Genomic DNA, 9,443 nt, shown 5'->3' with positions numbered 1-9,443 from the left:
CCCAGTACTACCTGCCTCATGGTCGGGTCACCGGTGACTAAACTGGTTCCCCCACCAGACTTGTTTGGAGAGGAGGGCGGCTTGTCTCCCTGAAGGATTAAAAACAAAACCTTCCAAAGGGCGAATTAACTCTTTTTCTGGGTCAACGGCCAACTAGCACCGTGTATATTTGTGTGCGTGTATATGTGTATTCCGGTAGAAAGGGCTCCCGTAAGCCGTGGCGAAGGCAACCTTTCTAGGAGAAGCAAATCTCTGATTTAAAAAACCATAAAGCGGAAGACCAGTACCCGCATTAAGCTGGTCTGCAGTGTAATTTGTTGCTTGCTATCTTGCTCTTGCTTGTTGCTGGATCTCAACATTTTGAACCGAGAGAGAGACTTAGCTGTCGTACAAAGCTAAGACACTGCAACATCATCTTTGTATAGATACTCCCTCAGCCATTTGGGCTCATGGACTTTAAGTGCCTGAGCGAGTGGCACTCGTCTGACAAGACGTTGCAATCATATATATATATATATATATATATATATATATATATATATACCCATTATGGACAAAATAAAATATAATATGCAAGCGTATCTTACGCCAGGGGAAATTATTATATATATATATATATATATATATATATATATATATATATATATATATATATATATATATATATATATGTATATGTATATATATATATATATGTATATGTATATATATATATATATATATATATATATATATATATATATATATATATATATATATATATATATGGATATTAGTTTGGGTGTCATTTGTATATAGTCTTCAAAAGAAATCGTTACCCTAATATGCTGAATCCAAAACGGATAATGAATATGTTCTTTAAATGCACGCTTTACCTAGATGCTTACTTCAACATAGAAACTATTGACGCTAGTGGGAACATACGTATATCTCACACATAAAAGACCCCCGTAGAATACTGCAATTGGAGAAGCAGAAACTGGTTCATGTCAAAGACAATTAGTTTTGAAAATGACCAGATGTGGACAATTTCGTTCGATAGATTTTCTGGCGGCGTTACATCTACGCTATTGGTGGGCGATGCGCGAAATCGAAATTCATTAGCGATGGAGATTTATTTTTTTGTATTAGAATTTTTTGAGCACGTCATTCTAAACGATGCCTCTTGATTTGAGATGCGTCTTGGTTTGGTACTTGTTGAAGCGGACATGATGCCTTTGTATATTTTGTATATATGAATATGTATATATAAGAAGATAAATGCATATGTGGGAATGTATGCATACATACATATTTCTCCATTCGTACAACCCTACAAAAGCATATAGACATGTATATTTATATTTCTACATGCATGCATACATACATACTTTCACATATATTCATACGTATATATTAATATATGTATATATAAGTATAGATAAACGTATGTGCACATATATATTTATAAAGACAAAATATTTAAAATACGTATATATAATATGAAGAACCATACTGAAAATATACACAAACACACATATATATATATATATATATGTATACATATATGTGTGTGTGTTTGTGTGTGTATGTGTGTAGGCATATAAATTTAAAGAATAAACATGAAGGTGATGGAATACGTGACCTAATCCATTTTCTACATCTTCATGTGCTGTGTCTTCAGAATTTAATATTTTAGCGACGTAACATCAAATTAACAAGGCAAGAACTATAGATACAAAAAACCGTTTTCCCTTAAGAAAAACATTCCAAATCAAGATTAATAATGTACTATAATAATTCTCGTCTGTTTGTTTGTGTTTTTACAGTTTAATTAATATGTACAAGGGATTCATTGCTTCACAACTTCATTTTCAAACTGAAAACAGATTATATACTTTTATTCCAGCATGGTTCTTATGTATACTATTTATTTAAAAGAAATTTACATTCAACGAGTACCTCATTTGTACATCACATTAAAAAAAGTATATTTTATTAATTAGCTCACTGTTTTGTTTGTTGTAGTAGAATGTTTTTAATATTTCTATTTAGAAATCTGCTTGTATGTTGGTTTATTACCCTTTATTTTTATTTTTATTTATATTTAATTTACTTTATTTCAATTATTAATCCGTGACAGAAGTTTAGTCTAAATCCGAAATTAAGCCTATATATTTAACCTATGAGAGTTATTTCCCTTTTAATCTATGGGAGTTTTGATTTTCATAGATTAAGATGGATGTGATTTATGTTTCCATAAATCCAATATGTGGTCTTTTTTCGTACCAAATTTATTATATGCGGAATATATTCAGTAGTATGTGACTAATCTCTCCGCCCGCAATATATTTTGATAGAGACACGCAAAGCATACAAAGCCTTTGACTATATAATTTGGAAACATGTATTACTTCGATTCTATTTATTCAACCTAAAAATGAATTGTAACTGTTACAAAATCGATTTTCCTTCTCAACTCAGGTATTAGATTTAATGAGTGCCATGAATTATCAGTCACTGATAAAACATATCATAAAAATTCGAAACTTATAGACAGAAATGATTATGATTGATTACTGATGGAGTATAGCCAGACCAAGTATTTTATTAACATTGCATATAAAGGTAACCACCTTGAAGGTTGCAACGAAGAATTTCACTGATAATGGGTTTTCACAAATGGGACTTTTGAAATAAATTTTAAAAAATTATGAAATTGTGCGTCGTAACTAAACAAGCAGTAACATGTTGAGTTCTTGTTTGATTGTTCACAGGACGTAAAAAAAACAATATTATTTGAATATAACATAAAGCATGCGAATAAGTCTGGAAATGCGCCTTTAATGAAAATAAACCAATTTTACTTCATTAGATTTGTAAATGAATTAAGTCTCTATGATCAAGCAAGAAACATTTTCTATGCAGCACCTTCTCAGATAGCGATACTTCTACTCCTGATATTACTGACACCGAGATAAGTAGATAATATACACAAACGATGGCTGAATTCAATTATCTTCAAACATAACAATTGACAAATAATTCTTGGATTTCCTACGTTCGAAAACTATTTATCATGAGCATATCGCAATAAAAATGTTTTCATTTTTTCAAACAGTCCATACAAACCGTATGTTCATGTATATCTAACTGTTTTACGAGCTAAGTTTCTTTATGCATTCTTGTAATGGATTTCAAATATTAGCCATAAAGATTTGAAAAGTTTTCGTGTCCATCTTCAAGCATATCTCCCCGTTTACTTCAAACTATTGCATTGGACTTGCCACCATTCAATAACGTGAAAGATGGCACCATTCAATATAGCGCTGGCCATCTAAAAACTACCTTCAACCCGTCATTTATATATGCTTAAAATACAAATAAAGAGTTCTACTTTAACTGTGATAGATTTTCCCAAAAGCTTTTGTTTTTCTAAGTGATACACCTAATAAATAGACGAAATGCATTCGACTTTAAGACATTTGTATAGTGGGTTCGTCTATGAGATCGATAGACGATATGCAAACAGATGATTGACATTATTTTCGGCAGTTTCGTAAATCGAAGTAAGGCTTCTATAACGACTGCTTGCACTTCAATATCGAATCATAATTCATAGCATCGCATTTTTATTGAACGCTCGATTCAAACAAGACACTTTCGTTAAATACAGATATCGTAATATTCATGTTCGAGTATGTGTTGAAAATGTAAGATTTTATGGTTATAACATATTTTATTCCATCGCTTATGAATTCAAGTTTAGTATAATTGCGATGTTTCCTATCAGAACGTGATCGATATTCTTATAGATGCCCGAATAACGCATTATTTCTCTCTGTCTATCCTGAACACTCGGCCACTATAATAATATTTAGTATTATGTATTTATACGATAAGCTTACATTTTTAAATATTTTTTAAACTTTTATTCACAAAAACTAGCGCAAGAGGTTAATGATAATTAGAGGGCATGCCTAAAATGACAATCTAAGTAAAAAAGTTTACCTGTGTATTATTTTTTTAATTTTTTTTTATTACATTTTCACCCCAAACAAGGCACATTGCCACTTTGGTGTAGGGGGCTACTATCAGGGGAAACATCTACTGGGGTACTATGTAGGGATTAGGGCAGCGAGATGTTGGTTCACGTTGCACTTGAACTTATGCATGTCAGTACAGTTGGGGAAGCAGTGACCTGGAATGTAATTCCAAAGTCTAGCAGTTCTGGGGAAGAAACTACTGGAGTAGAAAGATCTTTTACATCTAGGGATCTCTACAGTGTGGGGGTGGGATTTTGCAGCTTGTCGGGTCTGTCGAGGGTGTTCACGTCGTGGGGGCACAAGTGTTTGCAGTTCTTCATAGCATTCACCAGTATAATACTTGTAGAATAGGCAGTGGGATGCAACGTTTCGACGATGGGACAGAGGCTGAAGTTTAGATGCCAGTTTAGGGCCTATCAGATTTGTGTCTCTCTTTTGAACCCTGTCAAGGAGCGAGAGACTAGTAGCCGATGCACCGGCCCAAATATGACAGCAATACTCCATACATGGGCGAATAGTGGCCTTATAGAGGTACAGGATACTTTCGGGTGTTAGAAGTTTTCTAGCACGGTAGAGAGAGCCCACCTTCCTTGCAGCGGCCCTGGCAATGCCCTCGATGTAATTGTTCCAACTCATGTTTCCTGTGAACGTTAGGCGAAGGAGCTTGAGAGACGTACTCTCAGATAAAGAGTCGTTGGTCATTGCTATAGGTGGTAGAGAAGGCTTCTTGTAATTATTGAATGAAACCAGTTTTGTCTTGGTGGCAATGAACGTTACCATCCATTTTTGTCCCCATTCCACTACTGATTGGAGGTTGTCCTCTAGTGTTTCTGCCATTACTTTAGATATATGTTCATTTGTTTTCATGTCGTGCCTGCTATAGAGTGTGGTGTCATCAGCATATATACCCATCTCAGAGGCAATTTTGTCGGGGAGGTCATTTATGAATATCAGGAACAGCAGAGGTCCAAGGATAGATCCCTGGGGCACTTCCGCATTTATATCATATTGTTTAGATGTACGACCGTCGAGGACAACCTTGATTTTTCTCTGTGTGTGTTGTTTGTTCACGTTACATTTAGTTAGATAGACACCGATTTTTAAAGCTTAGTACTTCAATGGAAAAAAATATAAGATAAGAAACTCTCTGGTATCTCAGGGCCTCTCCCGTGCAAGAGTGAAATTTAGCTGATTGTCAAGTTTGCTGACTGTATTTACGTTTTACCCTCATGCCGAGAGAAGAGCGTTGTGCTCTAAGGAAACATACCCATTCTGGTCATAATTTTATCAGGGTGAAGATGTATGAAGCTGAGAACAAAAAAAAAGTTGATATTACCTTTTTGATTTTTTTAGATGAGGATTGATTATTCGTATTATTTTGATTCTTCGAACTACTGATCTCAAGTGTGTCATTTTCACATCGGTTCCATCGATGCAAGTTGCGACAATCTTCATATGTATTTGGGTGATAATGGGAATGACAGAACGAAACCATGCTATCCTCGTGCAGTAAATAGACTGTTCTGTTTACAAATTTCGTCCAAATTTGGAATTTATAAAACAAGCGTCAGTCCGAATAAATCTATTTGTCGCTTGTATCTAATGATAAATCTACTTCTATGATATTGGAAAGGAAGTCCAACATGATGCAATTTTCAGATGAAGGAGAACAGCATCCGAAATATAACTATCTAACGCTGTGTTGTAAAGCACATGTACATGTGATCATCCGATTCTATGCTATGGTCCAATTAAGAAGAATATGCTCCAAACATAAATCCGGCCCATAGACAATGTAGGAACTCTCCTAATATAAATCTACCAGAACGTACCATACTAGTGATTTATTACAGAAGCTTGTGGAAGATTGCTAAAGGATTGTCAATGGGTGAGATGCGATTCTAAAACCAGAAAAAATCGTAATGGTGACAAATGGTGATATTATTTAAGAAACGCGGGCCTATCTAGGAGTGTCTCGGACAAGGTATGAAGTACACTATATCGCCGATCATTTACAATTTAATTAATTATATTGTAAATGATTATCATTAAGTGTATTTCATACCTGGCTCAAGAGGTATTCATATATGCTACCAATTCGGTTGAAAACATATATCAGCTTGCATTAGCAACACCATACCCACAAGAGAAGATACAATTTGTGAGAGATCCGATCTTGATCCACCACAACCAATACCAGAAAACTGACGGTCGAGCAGAACGGGAAAATCCATCGACCCACTAATTATCGACCTGAAGCGGAAACAAATATTAACAGTTTTTACGATTCACAAAGGCTTGGAGGAAGTGTAGTTGCACTCACGCATACACAATATATCAACTTTCATGTTGGGTTGATTCTTTACATGTTATATTGGAATACATGTGTAAATTACTAGAAGAAATTTTCTTAAATGATTATATATTTTTAAACTAAGCCTCCATATAGGAAATAAATGTATTGGTTTGCTTCTTGTGCTATCGAACTGTAAAGTACTTGCTTTCCTTTGATAACGTGGTGTATGCAAATTCGGTGTTTCATGCTAATAAGCTCACAAAATTAGATTATTATGCTTGCAATTATGTAATAAGTTTTTTTACTAGGAAGGCCACCAGTGATAAATGCAGAGCGCTTTTCTCTGCGTGATATGACACTACAGTTACCGGGAAATGAAACATCTGTTGAGAGACCGGCCTCTCTTTGCTATATAGGAGTTAGGGCTGCTGCACTACCAGTCGGAAACAGACAGCAGACAGACTGTCACAAATGTACTCTGTTAGAATAAGAGTTCCTTGAACAAGTTATGTTGGAGTATGTGACAAACAATTGTCGTACGAATGATCAAATATACGCAACGAGAGACTGCGTTCATTATTATAATCCAGAAACAAAGCTAATCACTATAGAAAAATCTCTTTAATAGTACATCCGCGTTTTGCTTAAACAACAAGGAAATAAAAATTAAATAACAAGGGAGACACAATATTTTGTTCGCGTTCCCAGCTCAAGGAAAGTGGTCGGCCAGGATTAAGACAGCTTCTTTTTCCTCCAATCGCTTAGTGGAAAAATTAAGTATGTAGCACGAGTTTTATATTCGAGTTTTCCTTATCCTTAATGCATGACGCGAAAAGATCTACGCGTTAATCACACTGACAGGAATAACCATGTGACTATGTTATATATCATTATTTCTCTGCGCCCGTGTACATTGAGCATGAATATTAACGTATTAGTAAGACGTTTTCATGTTTCCTCCCATAATTGACAGATAGGTAGAAAACTTGTAGCAGAGAAATCTTCTTTGTTGAGCATCATCGCATACAACTGATATTGAACTTTCCGTGTAAAAGGAGTTATAATATCAAAATATAGATTATAGTTGTACTCCAATTGATAAAACTCTTTAGGTCTGCCTGTCTGCCTGTCTGTCTGTCTTCATATTTTCAAACTTATCTATCCCAAAACTAAAATTCGCTGACCCACGCCAGGGACATCAAATGAGTGGATTTTTTATATGCCGTTCGTTTCTGGGTCGTTAGCCCGTTAAACATAGTTTTTAACGTATAAAAAATAGCTTCAACTACCGGATTTAGGATTGATAATAAACTATTAATGCTAACATTGTATTGTTAATAAAACTGTATTTTGAGTAAATTGGTAAGTTGTTTAGGCTACAGCCGAAAGCCGAATATTTGAGGTCATCTCTCAAATACATCTCGGCGTTAGAATATTTCGATGAAAAATTATCCCGAGAAGCGATTAGGTGCTGTTGGTGCTGGGCTGATCAGAAGAGAAGGGGATATGACGTTGCAATCATTTATTCGTTAGAATGGACCTCAGGGCTCCATTCCTGTCATCTCAGTATATAAGCTGATGCACGAGCGATTTTGAAAAGTGAAGACAAGATTAGAGATTAGCAAGATCACCGATTAAGGGCGTGGAGTTGTTTTTTTTTTTTTACTCTATGACAAGTCGACAAGAAATAAAACTAAAGAGGGGAAGAAAGCATGATATCGCTGTATCTGACCGATCCTTAAACTAACTGTCGACCGATTCATGTTTGTTACGAAAGTTGTAATTATAGGCGACTTTCTCTCCTGGTGAAAGTGCTATCGGTCGCAAATGATACGGTGTGTGTTGAACTGTGGACTCTAAAATGATTTGATTTGAATTACCTATACACTAATCTTTATTCAGCTGTATTATATTTATTATATTTTAACTCTGTAGTTGTATAGTCCCTGTTAATATATGTGTTATAAAGAAATAAATCAACGACTGGAGTTTTTACTTATTGCTTCTGCGAAGTCGTAATCATTGCTACCGTCCAACCGTGACACACCCCAACAAATACTAGAAAATCGACGGTCGATCAGAACGCTCAACTTGAGTTATATTTCCGGAGACCACTAACGAAAAGAAGTTACTACCTCAGCACCGGGAGAGGGCCGTGGACCGCGGATCAACAAAAAATCACTACGTGGCGTGTGGCCGCACCCATCTCTTCTGATTGGTGGATTTTTCTTGTTAAAACAGAATAACAAGAACCCCTTATCAAAACCTGTCCCCGTGTAGACGACCAACGTCGAGCTATCGTGTCGTAAAAATTGCTCTAGATGACTGAAATAACTGTTGAAATCTCTGCGGCGTTATGTGATCATAAATACCTTAAACGATTGCATATACAGAAGGGGGTGTCGTCGGTTTATAAATTCAAATATTGAAAAATATTGGCATAAAATGTTGCCTTTTGGATTGATCTATACCAATAAAACAATGTTATAATTTATTGTAGTTACTCAACATCACCTATTACTATGAACATTTTATAAGCTAAAAACTTGATTTATATCACTTGTGGAACAGCTAAAAGAAATAACGGACTGATAAAAAGCAAACTGATAAACTACGTGCAATTTATCACACACACACACATATATATATATATATATATATATATATATATATATATATATATATATATATATATATATGATGGCAGCAAAATTCGTTTTCGAACATTGCCATACTTGATATAGCACGAAAATAAAAAGATATACAGAAACACGAAGACAAATCAGTGATGGGTCGCACGAAGGTAAATTTTAAGCCTTGCCAAACTCTGGCATTCTTAGGCACACATTGTGCAGACATGTACGTCACTAGCAGCACGTTCTTGATGGTCACTTCTATGTATAATCAAATGCCGCTACAAACCACCTGCTGTTTTTTTACGTCCGCCCGCAGTTAATACCGTTAGATCTGGCAACACAAGACTGCTTTGTGTCCCATTGCGCTGACGAGTAGTCTGGTGGCTTATCCGCCCAGCTCTGCTCAAACATAATCTTCTGCACACCTCAGACTCAAGACCAATTTGGCGCCCCAGCCAATCTACTGCTCCTTTAACCCTCCCTTTC

This window comes from Euprymna scolopes, chromosome 9, assembly GCF_053919585.1.
Source record: "Euprymna scolopes isolate OS-2025 chromosome 9, ASM5391958v1, whole genome shotgun sequence".
Classification (NCBI taxonomy): Eukaryota; Metazoa; Mollusca; class Cephalopoda; order Sepiida; family Sepiolidae; genus Euprymna; species Euprymna scolopes.
Note: the sequence above shows the minus strand (reverse complement) of the source record.